We start from the raw sequence: 16563 nt of genomic DNA on the forward strand, positions 1-16563 counted from the left end.
TTCATATTCTGTGTTGTAATTGTATTCAATATATTTTAAAATGTAGAAAACATCCAAAAATATTTAAATAAATGGCATTCTATTATTGTTTAACAACACGATTAATCGTGATTATTTTTTAATCATGTGATTAATTGCAATTTTTAAAATTGCTTGACAGCCCTAATTCATTTACTTTGCACAGTCCACAATTTTGCATACATTTTGAGGTTTGCAGCACACTTTCCCCCCCCCCCCTTTGTGCTTCTTACTTTAATTATGGTAGTTTTGGCAACACAGTACACCCTCTGTATAATGCCCTTTGCAATAGTGAACCTTGGGCTATACTGAACCCTGTCCCTGGATCTTACCTGGAGCGGGTGGGGGCAGAGAGCTCTTGAGAGAGCTCTTGTGACATTCTCTACCTTGGGAGAGCACTTTGTAACCCCCATATTCCTCATTTATATATAAGTATAATCTTGCATATAAAGCAGGCCATGTAAGGTATCAGGGGAAAGGTTTGATCTGGTGAAAGTCACTGCATATATATATACATAAAATCATTAGTGCATATGAAGTTATGAGGTTGTATTGTATAGTTGTCAGTAAAACATGCTGTAAGTTGGGGAATCGGCCAGATATTAGCTCCCCAGAGACAACAGCAAGGAAAGTAACCGACACCTGGGCAGGTATTGAACAGCCATCAACACCCATCGTCCAGGAAAGGAGCTAAAATGCAATGTCTCACTTGCACAAGGCCACACCAATCTTCCTTGGGGACACAACAGTGCCCACCAGACATGCCTGGACTTATGTTCTCCAAGCACATGGACTAAGAGTATAAAACACAACACAGGGGCCCCAGGCTTGGCCTTTTCTCCTCCCCCCACGTACGCTGCAAGCACCAAGAACACTCAGAAAACTGAAGGCTCCAACAAAGGAGACTGGCCCAGATTTCAAGGGTGAAACCTGTGTACTATGAACTGCAATATCCAGTGGGGTGAGAAAAACTGCTTAATCTAGATGTTACCCAGTCTAATAGGGTTGAGAGTTTAGACTGTGTGCTTATATTTTCTTTTCTTTTGGTAATGTTGAGGACTCGAACCCCAGACGGCACGGTTCGTTGTCTGACCGGAGAGAGTCAGGCAACACCAGCAAAGTCCGAACTCAAAGCTCTTTATTGAAGAGTGCACACAACAATAGAGACCAGCTTGTCTCCAAAGAGAACCAGTAGCCTCTAAGTAAAACTAATAGGTTTTTATAGACAGTTCCGTCGCGTTACAGATTTATTCATAAAGCAGCCCACCCCTGCCCTATGTTAGTTAAAATCCTTTTTTTCTATTACGCATGCACTTTTACCCCCTTATGGTAGATAACTTTTAGCAAATTATAATGCTTCACTAACTTTATTGGTATGGGTGTCAACCAAGAGACGAGGACTTAAGAACAGACATAACACAAAAACAAGGAGTGGAAAACAGCACCTCCGTATCTCAACAAGACAGTTCCCAGAACATCTGGTACAAAAATGCAGGAATGCAGGCCTCCCCTTTTTTCTTACTTCCTGCAACTTAAACAAGTTTTCTTTTATTCTATTTACTTTGTTCAGGGACTTTCCCAGCAACCTTTATTGGCCTGACTTTGGTTTGGTTGGCATAACTGCTTCATATTTAATTTTTTTTACCTAACAGTCCCCTCTTTGTCCCTAGAGTGCCATAGGGGAACTCTTGGGACATACTGGTCTCTGTGTGGAGTGACTTAGAAATATTTATTGGTTGGTAGGGCACAGCTTGGTACCCATTTAACAGCCACATCTTAACATAACATACAAAACTATTAGGCCACAAATAATTACAACGGCACTGCGAAGCAAGTTATGTAACCAGCCATCTATATCTGGAACCCAATTGAACAAATTGCTTTACCATGAGTTGACTTGCTTTTCTTCATGGTTTTTTGCAACTTGCATAAGGTGGTTTGCTTTTTTTTAGGTGGCGTTATAAACGTTCGGAACATATACACAGCATTTTTGCTCAATGAACGCACATGTTTTTTCCTGAGAGGCCAGCAAAATATTTCATGCCAAGCGGTTTTGGAGAACCATCTGCCTTAGTTTTTTTTTGTTTGGTTGCCAAATTTACCAAGGCATCGGCAGTAGTATTTGCCATTATTTTTAACATTCCCTGAAGTCTCACAACTTCTTTCCCAATACGCCAGGTGGCACCTTCACAGGCGAAGACAAATCCTGCTCAAGCATCGGTCCAATCATTTAGGGCATGCCAAGTAAGGGGGCGAGAGTCATTTGCATTTTTTTTAGCCCCTTTTACATTTTTGATTTCTTTTTAGGGAGACGTGTGCAATATACTACAGGTGGTTTTAACTCTGACTTTTTGTCTAAAGCTTATAATCACTTACAATATATCTTTTGTAGTCAATAAACTTGTTTTACTGTTTATCTTTACCAGTGAGTTTGCCTGAAGTGTTTGGTAAATTTGCTCAGGTTTACAAAGGCTGGTGTATATCTACTTTCCATTGATGCACTGGTGAACCAATTAATAAACTTGCACTTCTTGTTTTGAGCAGTGCAAGACAGGTTATTCCTGCAGTACAGTGCTGGGAGCTGGGGTGACTGGGCTTGTGCCTTTCTCTGTGTGATTCATGAGTGGCTCTGGGAGCATTCATGAAATCTAGCTGCATGTGGGGCTCCACATGCTGTTGTACTGAGTGATAACAGCGCCTGGAGGGATTTGCTGCTTGTCGCTAGCAAAGCACTGTGAGAGACAGCCCAGGCTGGAGAGTTAAGGAGATACAGTGGTCCCACAGTCCCAGGCTGCGCACCAGGGATCCTGTCACAGCTCCCGCCATAGCCCAGGGGCTGGAGGAGCTATTGACCCCGCACTCCCCCCTTATGCTATAACAAGCCCCTGGGTATATCAAAGGATTTGAACAAGGGTTCAAATTTGTTTCTTCTTCTCTGGGTCTTCTATGTCCCAGGTGCGTGGTCTAACCTCTGGCTAAAAGTTAGAAGGTGGGCAGGGACACTACCACAAACATCTTGAGTTTGACTATAACCTGCTCCAGTAGGTGGCCTGTGAGGATGCCTTCTGGCTCAGGTCCCCCGTGTGAGCTGGGTGGCCAAATGCGTCTTCCCCCAGTTCATAAACAGCTCTAGGGCTCAGGTGGGAGATAGTAATTTGCACACCCAGAGGGAGGAAGAAGTGTGCCTGCTCACAGGCAGAAACATAGGTGCCAAGGGAACTTTAATCTTGAAAATTGAGGGGCCGAGTAAGTTTAGGCACCTATCAGGTTCGACAGGAGTTTTGGGGAGTGCAGTGGAGCCAAAAGGGAGACTTAGGTGCTTAAGTCCATTTGTGGATCTTGGCCTGGGCACCGTGATTCTCAGCATTGCAACACCTAAGTCCCTTTGTGGATCCCACCCTTAATAACTTGGAAGTAACAGAGGAGGAGAAGGACCTCGGAGTGTTGGTTGATCACAAGATGACTATGAGCCGCCAATGTGATATGGCCGTGAAAAAAGCGAATGCGGTCTTGGGATGCATCAGGCGAGGTATTTCCAGTAGAGATAAGGAGGTGTTAGTACCGTTATACAAGGCACTGGTGAGACCTCATCTGGAATACTGTGTGCAGTTCTGGTCTCCCATGTTTAAGAAAGATGAATTCAAACGGGAATAGGTACAGAGAAGGGCTAGTAGGATGATCCGAGGAATGGAAAACCTGTCTTATGAAAGGAGACTCAAAGAGCTTGGCTTGTTTAGCCTAACCAAAAGAAGGCTGAGGGGAGATATAATTGCTCTCTATAAATATATCAGCGGGATAAATACCAGGGAGGGAGAGGAATTATTTAAGCTCAGTACCAATGTGGACAGAAGAACAAATGGATATAAACTGGCCATCAGGAAGTTTAGACTTGAAATTAGATGAAGGTTTCTAACCATCAGAGAAGTGAAGTTCTGGAACAGCCTTCCAAGTGGAGCAGTGGGGGAAAAAGACATATCTGGCTTCAAGACTAAGCTTGATAAGTTTATGGAGGAGATGGTATGATGGGATAGCCTAATTTTGGCAATTAACTGATCCTTGACTTTTAGTGGTAAATATGCCCAGTGGCCTCTGATGGGATGTTAGATGGGGTGGGATCTCAGTTACTACAGATAATTCTTTCTTGGGTGTCTGGCTGGGGAGTCTTGCCCACATGCTCAGGGTTTAGCTGATCACCATATTTGGGGTCGGGAAGGAATTTTCCTCCAGGGCAGATTGGCTGAGGCCTCGGGGTTTTTCACCTTCCTCTGCAGCTTGGGGCACGGGTCACTTGCTGGAGGATTCTCTGCACCTTGAAGTCTTTAAACAATGATTTGAGGACTTCAATAGCTCAGACATAGGTTCGGGGTTTGTTTCAGGAGTGGGTGGGTGAAATTCTGTGGCATGCGTTGTGCTGGAGGTCAGACTAGATGAACATAATGGTCCTTTCTGACCTTAAAAGTCTATGATTCTAATTAGTTAGGGTGTATGAAGAAACTTTATTGTCTGATTCATTAGCAAACACCATGTATAATATAAGGCAATAATCTCATTCTGAAAGAAAGCAAACCCTCCCATCTGTACTCCTTGTAGAAAGGGTCTTGTGAAATGTTGTTGTTGATCCACATGTGCTCCACTAGAGGCTGTCATTGTCACATATGTAAACAAACAGGTATATCCTAGGACAACAGGTTAACTATTTCATGGGGACATAGTGGGGGTGACACAAGCTTCAGTCTACCCAAGCAAGGGTTCTTGCCACTGAGCTGACGAGGCAGCTTGGCTGCGAGAACGTAAGAGGCTTTAGGGTTCCTGAAACTTGATAGGAGTTGAACAAAACGAATACTTGCTGTGGAAACCAATTGGTGTTCTAATAGTGGGCCCTCCTTAGCTAATCACCACCAAAGGCAGTTTTCCTGGTCACTGGGATAACATATGAACATTTTTATGGAGTTTGATTTCTTCTTTGGAAAATACAGAGGCCAAATAATGCAAACTTAAGGCCAAGGGTGTTACTGTGCTACCATAGAAGCTCCACGAACTTTGTTACACTCACCTGAACACTTCTTGGATGCTGACAGCTACTAAGCTGCGAGCCTGATACCATAATGCCTCCAAGGTATGTGATAGTTACAGCAAGTACCAATGGTGCATCGCTGTGAACATTATTGGTCAGTTATGAAATGTCAGTGTGATCACCTTATTTATGCTTTAGTTTTGAATAATATTTTGGTCACAGGTGCCTTTCAGATGCCCTTAAAAATATAAACATTAACTGGCTAATCAACTAAATATTAAGGGTGGGATTTTCAAAAGCACTCAGCATTGGCCTCTGTTCCCAGAAAGCAGTGGTCCCCAAACTTTTGAGGTTCTTGCCTCCCCTTACTCCTGTCCGTGCCCCCCTGCCCTCCTCCCAAAGCTGGGAGTGGGGCTGTGGCTCCGGGAGAGGTGTGGGGAGGAATGGGGACAGGGTTAAGGGGGCCAAGGCTGGGGCCTGAGGTGGATCTGGGGCTGGGAGCGGGGCTGCAGCCAGGCTGCTGTGGGGGCAGACAGCTGGTCCCGGGGCCAGGAGCGGCTCCACTCCCAGCCTCTTCCCCTGCCTCAGCCCCAGCCCCAGGCTGGAAACGGAGCCACAGCCAGTAGCTGAGGCTAAGGGCGGGGCCAGGTGTGGGGCTGGAAGCTGGGGATGTGGCTGGGGGCGGGGAGGGGCTGAGTGATGCTCCCTCCCCACCCCTGTGGGGGCTGGCCCAGGCCCTGCCACGTGCCCCCAAAGGTTCCTCCATGCCCCTCTCCCCCCGTGTGTGTGTGTGCGCGCCCCACAGTTCAGGGATTTTTGTCATAAAGGGAGCACTTTTGAAAATCCCATCTTCATTGTGCACTCAAAATTAAAAGCCATGGTGCCAATAGAAAATGGTTCCAATCCTGCATCATGTTCTCAGGTGAGGAGCCCTGTTTACTTTAATGGGACTACTCATATAAGCAAGGACTGCAGGATTGGCCCTGATATTACTTTGCAGGGGGAATAAAGGGGAAATATTTTTCTTCCACTAATATTTGTACAATTGGAGTTTTAGTATATTTCATTTTATAATTGATCTAAGGCCAGTATTGCAAAGTACCATGATTATGGTGGCTATAAAAACTTAGCTAAACTGTAAGACAGAACTCAGATGATATTTGCACTACAGGCTAGATTGGACCTGGTCTTTCTGTTGTTGTGAAAATGGATTCAGTTAAAAAGTAAGTGGCACATCAGGCTGGTAAATGTGAAGCTCCAAATGTACTTTAGGAATATAATCAGGTGGGGGGTAAAAGAAACATAACATTTAAAGGGAGAAACAGAATATAAGAAGGGTCTTGGCCAAAGACCTCAGTTCAGTGATGCTCCTAACTAAAGAAACAAAACCCACCTGCTGAAGTGAAAAAACAGATTGACAGAGCCAGAAGAGTACCCAGAAGTCACCTACTACAGGACAGGCCCAACAAAGAAAATAACAGAACGCCACTAGCCATCACCTTCAGCCCCCAACTGAAACCTCTCCAACACATCATCAAAGATTTACACCCTATCCTGAAAAGTGTTCCCTCACTCTCACAGATCTTGGGAGACAGACCAGTCCTCGCTTACAGACACTAACCCAGGAACCTATCCTTGCAACAAAGCCTGATGTCCATTTATTCTTTTGCTTAGAGACTGTCTGGTTTGGCCAATGTACATGGCAGAGGGGCATTGCTGGCACATGATGGCATATATCACATTGGTAGATGTGCCGGTGAACGAGCCCCTGATGGCATGGCTAATGTGATTAGGTCCTATGATGGTGTCACTTGAATAAATATGAGGACAGAGTTGGCATCGGGCTTTGTTGCAAGGATAGGTTCCTGGGTTAGTGCTTTTGTTGTGTGGTGTGTGGTTGCTGGAGAGTATTTGCTTCAGGTTGGGGGGCTGTCTGTAAGCAAGGACTGGTCTGTCTCCCAAGATCTGTGAGAGTGAGGGATCATTTTTCGGGATAGGGTGTAAATCTTTGATGATGCGCTGGAGAGGTTTTAGTTGGGGGCTGAAGGTGACAGCTAGTGGCGTTCTGTTATTTTCTTTGTTGGGCCTGTGCTGTAGTACGTGACTTCTGGGTACTCTTCTGGCTCTGTCAATCTCTTTTTTCACTTCAGCAGGTGGGTATTGTAGTTTTAAGAATGCTTGATAGAGATCTTGTAGGTGTTTGTCTCTGTCTGAGGGATTGGAGCCAATGGGGTTGTATCTTAGAGCTTGGCTATAGACAATGGATCGTGTGGTGTGTCCTGGATGGAAGCTGAAGGCATATAGGTAAGTATAGCGGTCTGTAGGTTTCCGGTTTAGGATGAGGTTTATGTGACCATCACTTATTAGCACAGTAGTCATAACATCAGGAATCATAACATTCGAAAACCGGTAGGAGAACACTTCAGCCTCTCTGGCCACTCAGTAAAAGACTTAAGGGTGGCAATTTTGCAACAGAAAAGCTTCAAAAACAGACTGCAACGAGAAACTGCTGAGCTTGAATTCAGAGTAACAGCCGTGTTAGTCTGTATTTGCAAAAAGAAAAGGAGTACTTGTGGCACCTTAGAGACTAACCAATTTATTTGAGCATAAGCTTTCGTGAGCTACAGCTCACTTCATCGGATGCAACTTCATCGGATGAAGTGAGCTGTAGCTCACGAAAGCTTATAGTCAAATAAATTGGTTAGTCTCTAAGGTGCCACAAGTACTCCTTTTCTTTGAGCTTGAATTAATATGCAAACTAGATACCATTAACTTGGGTTTGAATAGAGACTGGGAGTGGCTGGGTCATTACACATATTGAATCTATTTCCCTAAGTTAAGTATCCTCACACCTTCTTGTCAACTGTCTAAATGGGCCATCTTGATTATCACTACAAAAGTTTTTTTCTCCTGCTGATAATAGCTCATCTTAACTAATTATTCTCTCACAGTTTGTATGGCAACTTCCAACTTATCTGTATGTATGTATATATCTTCTTACTATATATTGCATTTTATGCATCCGATGAAGTGGGCTGTAGCCCACGAAAGCTTATGCTCTAATACATTTTTAGTTTCTAAGGTGCCACAAGTACTCCTGTTCTTTTTTTTTTGAACTGTGAACATTTTTTTGAAATGCTTCTGAAAGTATTTGTGGGCCATGTACTGTACAAAGCCAATAACATAAGTAAAGCCAAGGGAGAAAGTTGCTGGGCCAACTTTTGACCCTGGATATGTGTGTTCAGCTCATACAATTTCCACTGAAATCAATGGATGCTCCTCTAATGGTAGAATTTGATTGACCTTTTATGAATAAGCAACAAGGCCGGCATTCACCTGATTACTGTTTTATCTCTAGAGCACCCTAGGTGTTAATGGAACTTTACATGAACTTTACTGGGGGCTAAAGGAATAGAGGGGCAGGGTATTGACAGCAGAAGTTAGAGGAAACTGAGTTAGCATCTATAGAAAAGCCTGGCTAAACAGGTTAGTCTTGCAGCACTTTCAGAATGTGGACAGGCTTGGCTTTAGGCAAATAGCTAATGGATGTGAGTTCCAGAGGTGAGGACCTCTCACTGAGATGTGAGCCAGTACGACATCGTGCATCAACTATGAGAAAGGGACCGAGAGACTTTTTCCATTGGACCATATGAACTGCAACCATAAACTCACTGAACATTAAATCTCACCAAATGAGGGTAAATCCATCCTCATCATCATATCCGCTAATTATACTCCACACCTGAACATAGCCATTATATGAACAACATACCCCCATAGCTCAATGTCTGTACTTTGACCCGTTAACCTTTTACCCCCAATCGGGGAGATTGCAGATTATGTATTCCTTACGCCACCCATTCCTAAACCAAATTTTGCACCCCTTCATAATCTGTATTTTATTCCCTGATAACCAGAAACTTCTATGCTTAAACTCTGTACTGTTTTCTTTTTATTTTAACATCATCTTAATGAAATTATTTAAATCTGTTCTTGTCAGCCAGCCCCACTCAGGAGGTGGGAAATGATGTTCTGCACTAGCTGAAATTTCTAGCTGACTCGTGCACTTATTCCTTGGTAAAACACTTTGCCACAATCTATTTCTGATGTCACAAATGCATGGTTGATGGAGGTAAGATCTTCACAGGAAGAAAAGGGTTGGGAGGGGGGAACAGTCTTTTGGCTAGCCTAAAGCAGAGAATGGCATTTCTGGCTATTGCTGGTACCTGGGATTCAGAGAGCACAGATCTAGTAAATCTCTGAGCTTGTGGACAGTTTTCATGACGGATGGACAGATAACCTCTATAGTGTTGCCAGTTCTTCAGGGTGCTTCCACTTCCTAATCAGTATCTCCTTCAACTTGTTTGAGCAGATTTTAAGCCAACTGGCTTTATCCAGGCTTCTCTTTCTGCCACAAAGTGGGACAGCCAGGAAATTGCTTCTCCCAGGTCAGATGAGAAGGAGAGGTTGAGGGGACTTCCACCAGCCCACTGACGATGTTGGAGCTTGTACTGCCTCATGCATTCCAGTGGTGGGATTACACCTGTTGAAAAAGATGGGTGTTGAGTTTGACTCTTGAGGGACTCCACAGCTGAGAGTGGAATTGCCTATTACTAGCTTGGGAGATTGCTCAGACAGGAATGAGTAGGACCATTTTAAGAGAACTCTATTTGCTCCTGCTACATGCATCAGCAGCACCTCATGCCTGACAGTAAGGAAGGCTGCAGCTGGATCTGGCAGAATTATAAGGAAATGAGGGAAGCGACTGGCTAAGAAAAAACCTGTGATCTGAAAACCCATTCCCGGAGAAGGAGAAGAGGGCTGTGTACTTACCCTGCAGCCCAGAAGGATTCTATGATCCAGCACCCCATCCATGGAACACAGGCAGGAGAAGGAGACTGGGCTTGGGTCCTGCAAGATGGCTGGACTTTGTGGTGAGTGCAGAACCTCACCTTTTGTGGGATTGCCTGCCCCAAATTAGGGCTTTAGCTAACAGTAAAAACTTCAGTCTGCCCAGTGCTTGAGCCAATAAGGAGACACACTGTAGCTGTGAAATCATGATCTCAGTGCCTCAATCTGGGAACATCTGGTTGTAAATTCCTTTTAGTTTTCATGGGGCTGATCACACACTGAACTGCTTCAAAAATGGCCCAATCTTGGCAGCCTGTCCTGGAGTCTGTAATCTAAGATCAATGCAGTTTTTGCAATGTATGTGACATAAAGTATTAGGTAACACCCTAGCGCCTAAACTTTCAGTGCACCCAACAGGGAACAGTTATTTCCACTTGCAGTGGCATATTCAGTCCTCCCCTGAGAGTTCTGACCCATAAGACACCACCCTGATGGAGTTACTTGCTTTGGTTAATACCTATAAGTCAGGGCTCTGTAGCTAAACATTCCAGGATCTGGATTATCAGTGGTGACAACAATCAGTGTTGATCTACTGCAGCCCATGTCCTGACCGCAGCTATTCTAAGTTACTAGCTAGCCATAGGCCTGCCAACTTTGGATCAGGATCAGAACTTTGCTAAATGTAAGGGGGCTGTTGTCCCCTAGCTCTCAGTACCAAAAGAAAGGGGAAGGGTCAATGGGAAATCAGGACCTTGAGACTGACAGTCCCCAGAAACAGTGGGAAGAGGTCAATGCTCCAGGTCAGCCTGATTGACAGGGAGAGCAGGCTCATCAGGGAGTCAGGCAGCCAGGGGGGGTCCTATCCTCTGTGTGAGCTGGAATTGCCAGGGTCAGACAGAGTGGGGCTGAGCTAAGGAGAAAGCAGGGGCCCAAGGTGAGTTGAGGAGTAGAAATGTGCCAGCAAGGGGGGCCAGAAAAGCAGCCCAGGGAGCAGGTCAGTGCTGGGAGCAGTCACCGAAGCAGCCCAGGGAGCAGACCTGTGCTGGGAGCAGAACTGCAGCAACGAGAGCCAGAGGGACCGGAGAAGCAGCCCGGGGGCTGGAGGCAGAGCAGCAGCAGCAGCCATGCTGAGGCAGAGTGGAGGGGCTGGAGCTGAGGCAGAGTGGTGGGGCTAGGGGCTGGTGCAGTCCGGAGGCGGGTGCGGTGAGCAGCTGGGGAGAGCGAGGGGGACCCTGGGCAGCGGGCCCAGCACAGGGAGATGCCCCCAGCCAAGAGGCCTTGCAGGCCAGACTTGGAGGGGGATCATAACTCCGACGGGGTGGGGGTGACGCTGGGAAGAAGGGTCCTGCCACCTAGAGGTCAGGGCAGGGGTCGGCAACCTTTCAGAAGTGGTGTGCCGAGTCTTCATTTATTCACTCTAATTTAAGGTTTCGTGTGCCAGTAATACATTTTAATGTTTTTTAGAAGGTCTCTCTCTATAAGTCTTTATTATATAACTAAACTATTGTCATATGTAAAGTAAACAAGGTTTTCAAAATGTTTAAGAAGCTTCATTTGAAATTAAATTAAAATGCAGAGCCCCCCGGACCAGTGGCCAGGACCCGGGCAGTGTGAGTGCCACTGAAAATCAGCTCACGTGCTGCCTTTAGCACGCGTGTCATAGGTTGCCTACCCCTGGGTCAGGGTGTGTGGCCACTGCCAGAGCAAGTGTCCGACCTGCAGCATCCCTGCAGCACAGCCAGGGCCTGAGAAGGAGGCCTGGGTCTTGTGAGGAACAGACTGTGAACTGCCCTGACATTACAGAGACGCTGGTGGTGATGTCCCCATGCCAGGTTACGTGTTTTCCTTTAACCTTTCCCATTGTTTTCCTTATTGCTGTTTAATAAATTGTATTTGCTTTGAACTGTATGTAATGATCAGTGGGTCAGGGAAGCATCGAGTGCAGAGAGAGCACCCTGGAGTGGGGACACCCTAGCCCCTGCCCTAAGTGACCACAACAAAGTTTGGGGGGTTGAGCCCCCCAGGAATCCTGGGTCCAGCCTTGCTGGGGTTACCAGGACTCTGCCATACGGGAGAGTGGAAGGGGAGCCCTCGAGGTCAGGCAGGCCTCTGGGTAAAGGAAGTGGGAGCGAGGGCTCAAATCCTTTCACTTGCCCACTTCACCGGGGTCGTGTATAAGCCAGGAAAGTTCCCCACAGTAGCGGGACCATTCCCCCCGCTTACATAATGTTCAGGAGATGTTCATAGGTAGGTTCAGGCCTTCCCCCTATTCCTAACCTTGCCTTTGCTACACTCTATCAGGCCATGCTCTGTGTCGGGGAATGTGCAGCGAGAAAGCTTTACACACAGGGGTCAGGAAAGAATTTCTCTCTTCCCCTCCACCTTTCCCCCTCCATTGTCCAGCACTGCATTGCTAATCTAATGTATTGCAGGCTTTTTCCTCACCTTCCTCTGTAAGCATTAAGTATTGGTCCCTGCTGGAAGCAGAGCACCAGCTGGATGGGTCAATGGGTTGATCCAAGATGCTATATCCCAAGTTTCACAAGACTCTCCAGCTATCATTCAAACCCTCTGAAAGTGGATAGCTTGGATTATTGTTCTATCTGAGTTTAGGGTGACACACCCTTAATGCTGTATGGAGGGACTTTGGGATTGACATAAAACTGCTGTGAAAGATTAATCACAGAAGGGCCGATCTCATTTGTTTCCTAAATCACGGTATCACTGAAGCAGTAAATATTGTGGGTGAAACGGTGTCCCCCAGGAAGTCAAGGGCAAAGCGCCCATTGACTTCGGCAGGCCCAGGATTTTACCCTATATTGGTGAATTAAATTTAGCGGCAAGATTATTTTTACAATGTTTGGGGTTAACATGCAGGAAATAGCCCTGAAGCCTTGACAGAGGTTAGGACAATGACAGTTGTGAGGAAGCCTTTGGTGTCTCATAACAAGCCTGTGACCCATTAGCGCCCACACTGCTAGAATCACGCCTTATGCTCTTTGAGGGAGTAGCTTGTTTAATGCAATTAGAGGGACTAGTAATGTTAGCTAAGGAACTTTGTTATTTGCCCAAGGGCCAGGGATGGTGCTAATGGTATAGAATGTGCTTTATTTTAGCCTTTCCTTCCTGTTGTCTTGTCTTCTGATTCTAATCTCCACCACTAACTCACTGGGCGACCTTGGGCAAGTTGCTTGAGCACTCAGTGCTTCAGATGCCCCTCTGTACATTGGGGGTACTAATGCTCTGTGAAGTGCTTTGAGAGCTATGGATGAAAAGTGCTATATCATTGCAACGTTTTAGTAGTACTGAGTCAGGTTTCTGCGGTGACATTCTGATGTCTTCCAAGGGCATGTCCCATTCAGTGCAGGTATTCTCTCTCCCTATCATGCCTGCAGTACTTGAGGCTGGTTGTTTGATCTTGCAGAAATTAATGAAACTATGTGGTGCTTAGGTTCCTGTTAAAGCATTTCACAACAGCGTGGCAGCTGGGAGGGGGAGGGGGAGGGGAAGCACCATGAGGTGACTGGTGTGTGTTTAAATATAACATGAAAAATCCCTGTTCAGCTCCGTCACCCCTCCGCCCCCACATCACCGTCCCCACACACTGCACATTTCTGTAGGAATTTGTAAGTGGTCCATATTATTTCTTGTTGTCTTCTAATTATATATGGGGGCCAGATTCTTAGCTGGTGTGAATGGGCAAAGCCACACTCATTTAAATGGAGTTGCACCAATTTATGTTAATTTAGCATCTGGCCCTATGTGTTAAAATAATCCTCTATACAACGTGACTTGCCAGATAGCTGAGAGAAGGGCATCTAGGAAAGTGTTTGTGGCACATGTGGCATTGTCTGGGCCCACTTCCTTTCCATGGCTGGAGTCCTCTGTACTTTTTAGCTTAGTAGCACTGGGTCAGTTTGTAGTTGTTGCACTGGCTTGGGGAGTTGCCGAAGAGGAGAGTAATTCTCAGGCAGTAGGAGGATAATGGACTGGCAGGAATTTCGAATGGCCCAAGGCACTTGTGTTCATTTAGTACTATTAAAGTCCCTTTAACACTCCAGTAGAACAAACACTACCAAGGAAAACAGTGTTAAAGAGAAGCAATGACCCTTGGATTCTTGCATTTTAATTCTTGCATTATAAAATTTTCTTCCATGCCTGGAACTCTCTTCCTGACCCCCAGTCTACCATTCTGCTCCTCTCTTATCCAGCAAGGCCCTTCTCAAAAAAACCCACTTCCTCAAACAGGCCTATAAACACCAACCCTATTAACAAACTAGAAGGGGTAAAAACCAAACACCATTCCTCCACAGCCCCAAAACTCCAACCACAGGCATCATTCTCCCATGCAACCACATGGCTGGACAGTCTGCCCTTCTCTTCTCCCTCTCAGTTACTCCTTGTGCATCCTTCTGTTTTTCTTCTCTTAACCAGAATTGAAAACCCTTCAGGGCAGAGACTATAGGTCTGACTTCTCTCTCACTTCCACTGGTGAAAATGAATTTATGATTTATTGCAACAATCTGTAACTCACTAATCCCCCTCTTTGTCCTGTGACTACAGGGGTGTTAGCGGGCCACTTCACCTTGAATGGCCACTTAGAATATGGGCTAACTACTTATGCTAGTCTATCTGTTCCACTTTGTACTTAGCTGTGACACTATGATTTCCCAGACTTGAAGAAGCCCTGTGTAACTAAGGTCAAAAGCTAAGTTGTCTCTCTCACCAACAGAAGTTGGTCCAGTAAAAGATAGTATCTCTTCTCAGCCCAACCCCCCAACTTGTCTCTCTTACACACAAGTTGTTAATTCTCTTAGCAGGATACAGCTTAGATGGCAGGATAGGGTGTTATGTGTCTAAGGCAGGTATATTTCCTGTGTCTTCAGTGGATGTTGGACTAGCCAGCCTATATCTTGGTAGCATCATAGGGTCTGGTTCTGAAGGGCTTCTCTGTGTGGAATGCCCATTGAGGTTCCCTCTGCGGAGATTTTAGGATAGGACCCAGGGTGCACACACCAATTTAAATCCCAGCCCATTTGGGGCCCTTTTCCATGGTTTAACTGTATCAGAATATACCTGGTTCTCAGGGGAGGCTATTCTAATGCAAGGATCTTTTAGTGTTCTTATGAAAGAACAAAATGTGAGTGTTAGTGTGTTGGAAAAATTAGGCTAAATAGCAATAAACAAAGATGTGTATGATATGCCTGTTCTTCTGGCATTTCCACCCACAACTTTTTGGCTCCAATTCACCAGACCAGCCAGTCTTCAATGGGGGCAAGTCCAGTGAAGGTGGGAGCAGAGCCTCAGAACTACTCTATTTTACACTGGTGGCTGCCTCTGACTCCAGGAGCTGTTACAGCAGCTGGGGACAAGATGGCAGCAGTGGTCTGGGGCTAGGTGAGGACCACTATCATTATTATTAAAAAAAGAAAAGGAGGACTTGTGGCACCTTAGAGACTAACAAATTTATTTGAGCATAAGCTTTCATGAGCTACAGCTCACTTCATCGGATGCATTCAGTGGAAAATACAGTGGGGAGATTTATATACATAGAGAACATGAAACAATGGGTGTTACCATACACACTGTAACCGTACACACCACCGTAAGGGTGGTGTTTATGTGACCATCGTTTATTAGCACTGTAGTGTCCAGGAAGTGGATCTCTTGTGTGGAGTGGTCCAGGCTGAGGTTGATGGTGGGATGGAAATCGTTGAAATCATGATGGAATGCCTCAAGGGCTTCTTTTCCATGGGTCCAGATGATGAAGATGTCATCAGTATAGCGCAAGTAGAGTAGGGGTGTTAGGGGACGAGAGCTGAGGAAGCGTTGTTCTAAGTTAGCCATAAAAATGTTGGCATACTGTGGGGCCATGCGGGTACCCATAGCAGTGCCACTGATTTGAAGGTATACATTGTCCCCAAATGTAAAATAGTTATGAGTAAGGACAAAGTCACAAAGTTCAGCCACCAGGTTAGCCGTGACATTATCAGGGATAGTGTTCTTGACGACTTGTAGTCCATCTTTGTGTGGAATGTTGGTGTAGAGGGCTTCTATTCATATTCTATTCATATTCTATTCCTGATCAGGAACTGTTTTCCAGTAGTCACCCTAAATTTCCTGTCCTCATTTCATCTAGTTACACTTTCTTGGACCAAAGTCAAGATCAGGAGGCCAGGTAGAATCGGGGGCAGTCACCGATGGATAACACCATCCTGGCCACTATGGATGTAGAAGCCCTCTACACCAACATTCCACAGAATGTCCAGAATTATAACATTCATAAACCATTCGGAGAACACTTCAATCTCTCTGGTCACGCGATTACAGACATGAAAGTTGCGATATTACAACAGAAAAACTTCAAAACCAGACTCCAGCGAGAGACTGTTGAATTGGAATTCATTTGCAAATTGGATACAATTAACTTAGGCTTGAATAGAGACTGGGAGTGGCTAAGTCATTATGCAAGGTAACCTATTTCCCCTTGTTTTTTCCTACCCCCCCCCCCCAGACATTCTTGTTAAACCCTGGATTTGTGCTGGAAATGGCCCACCTTGATTATCATACACATTGTAAGGAGAGTGATCACTTTAGATAAGCTTTAACCAACAGGAGAGTGGGGTGGGGGGAGAGAAAACTTTTTGTAGTGGTAAACACCCATTTTTTCATGGTTTGTA

This window comes from Chelonia mydas, chromosome 5, assembly GCF_015237465.2.
Source record: "Chelonia mydas isolate rCheMyd1 chromosome 5, rCheMyd1.pri.v2, whole genome shotgun sequence".
In the NCBI taxonomy this organism is placed as follows: domain Eukaryota; kingdom Metazoa; phylum Chordata; order Testudines; family Cheloniidae; genus Chelonia; species Chelonia mydas.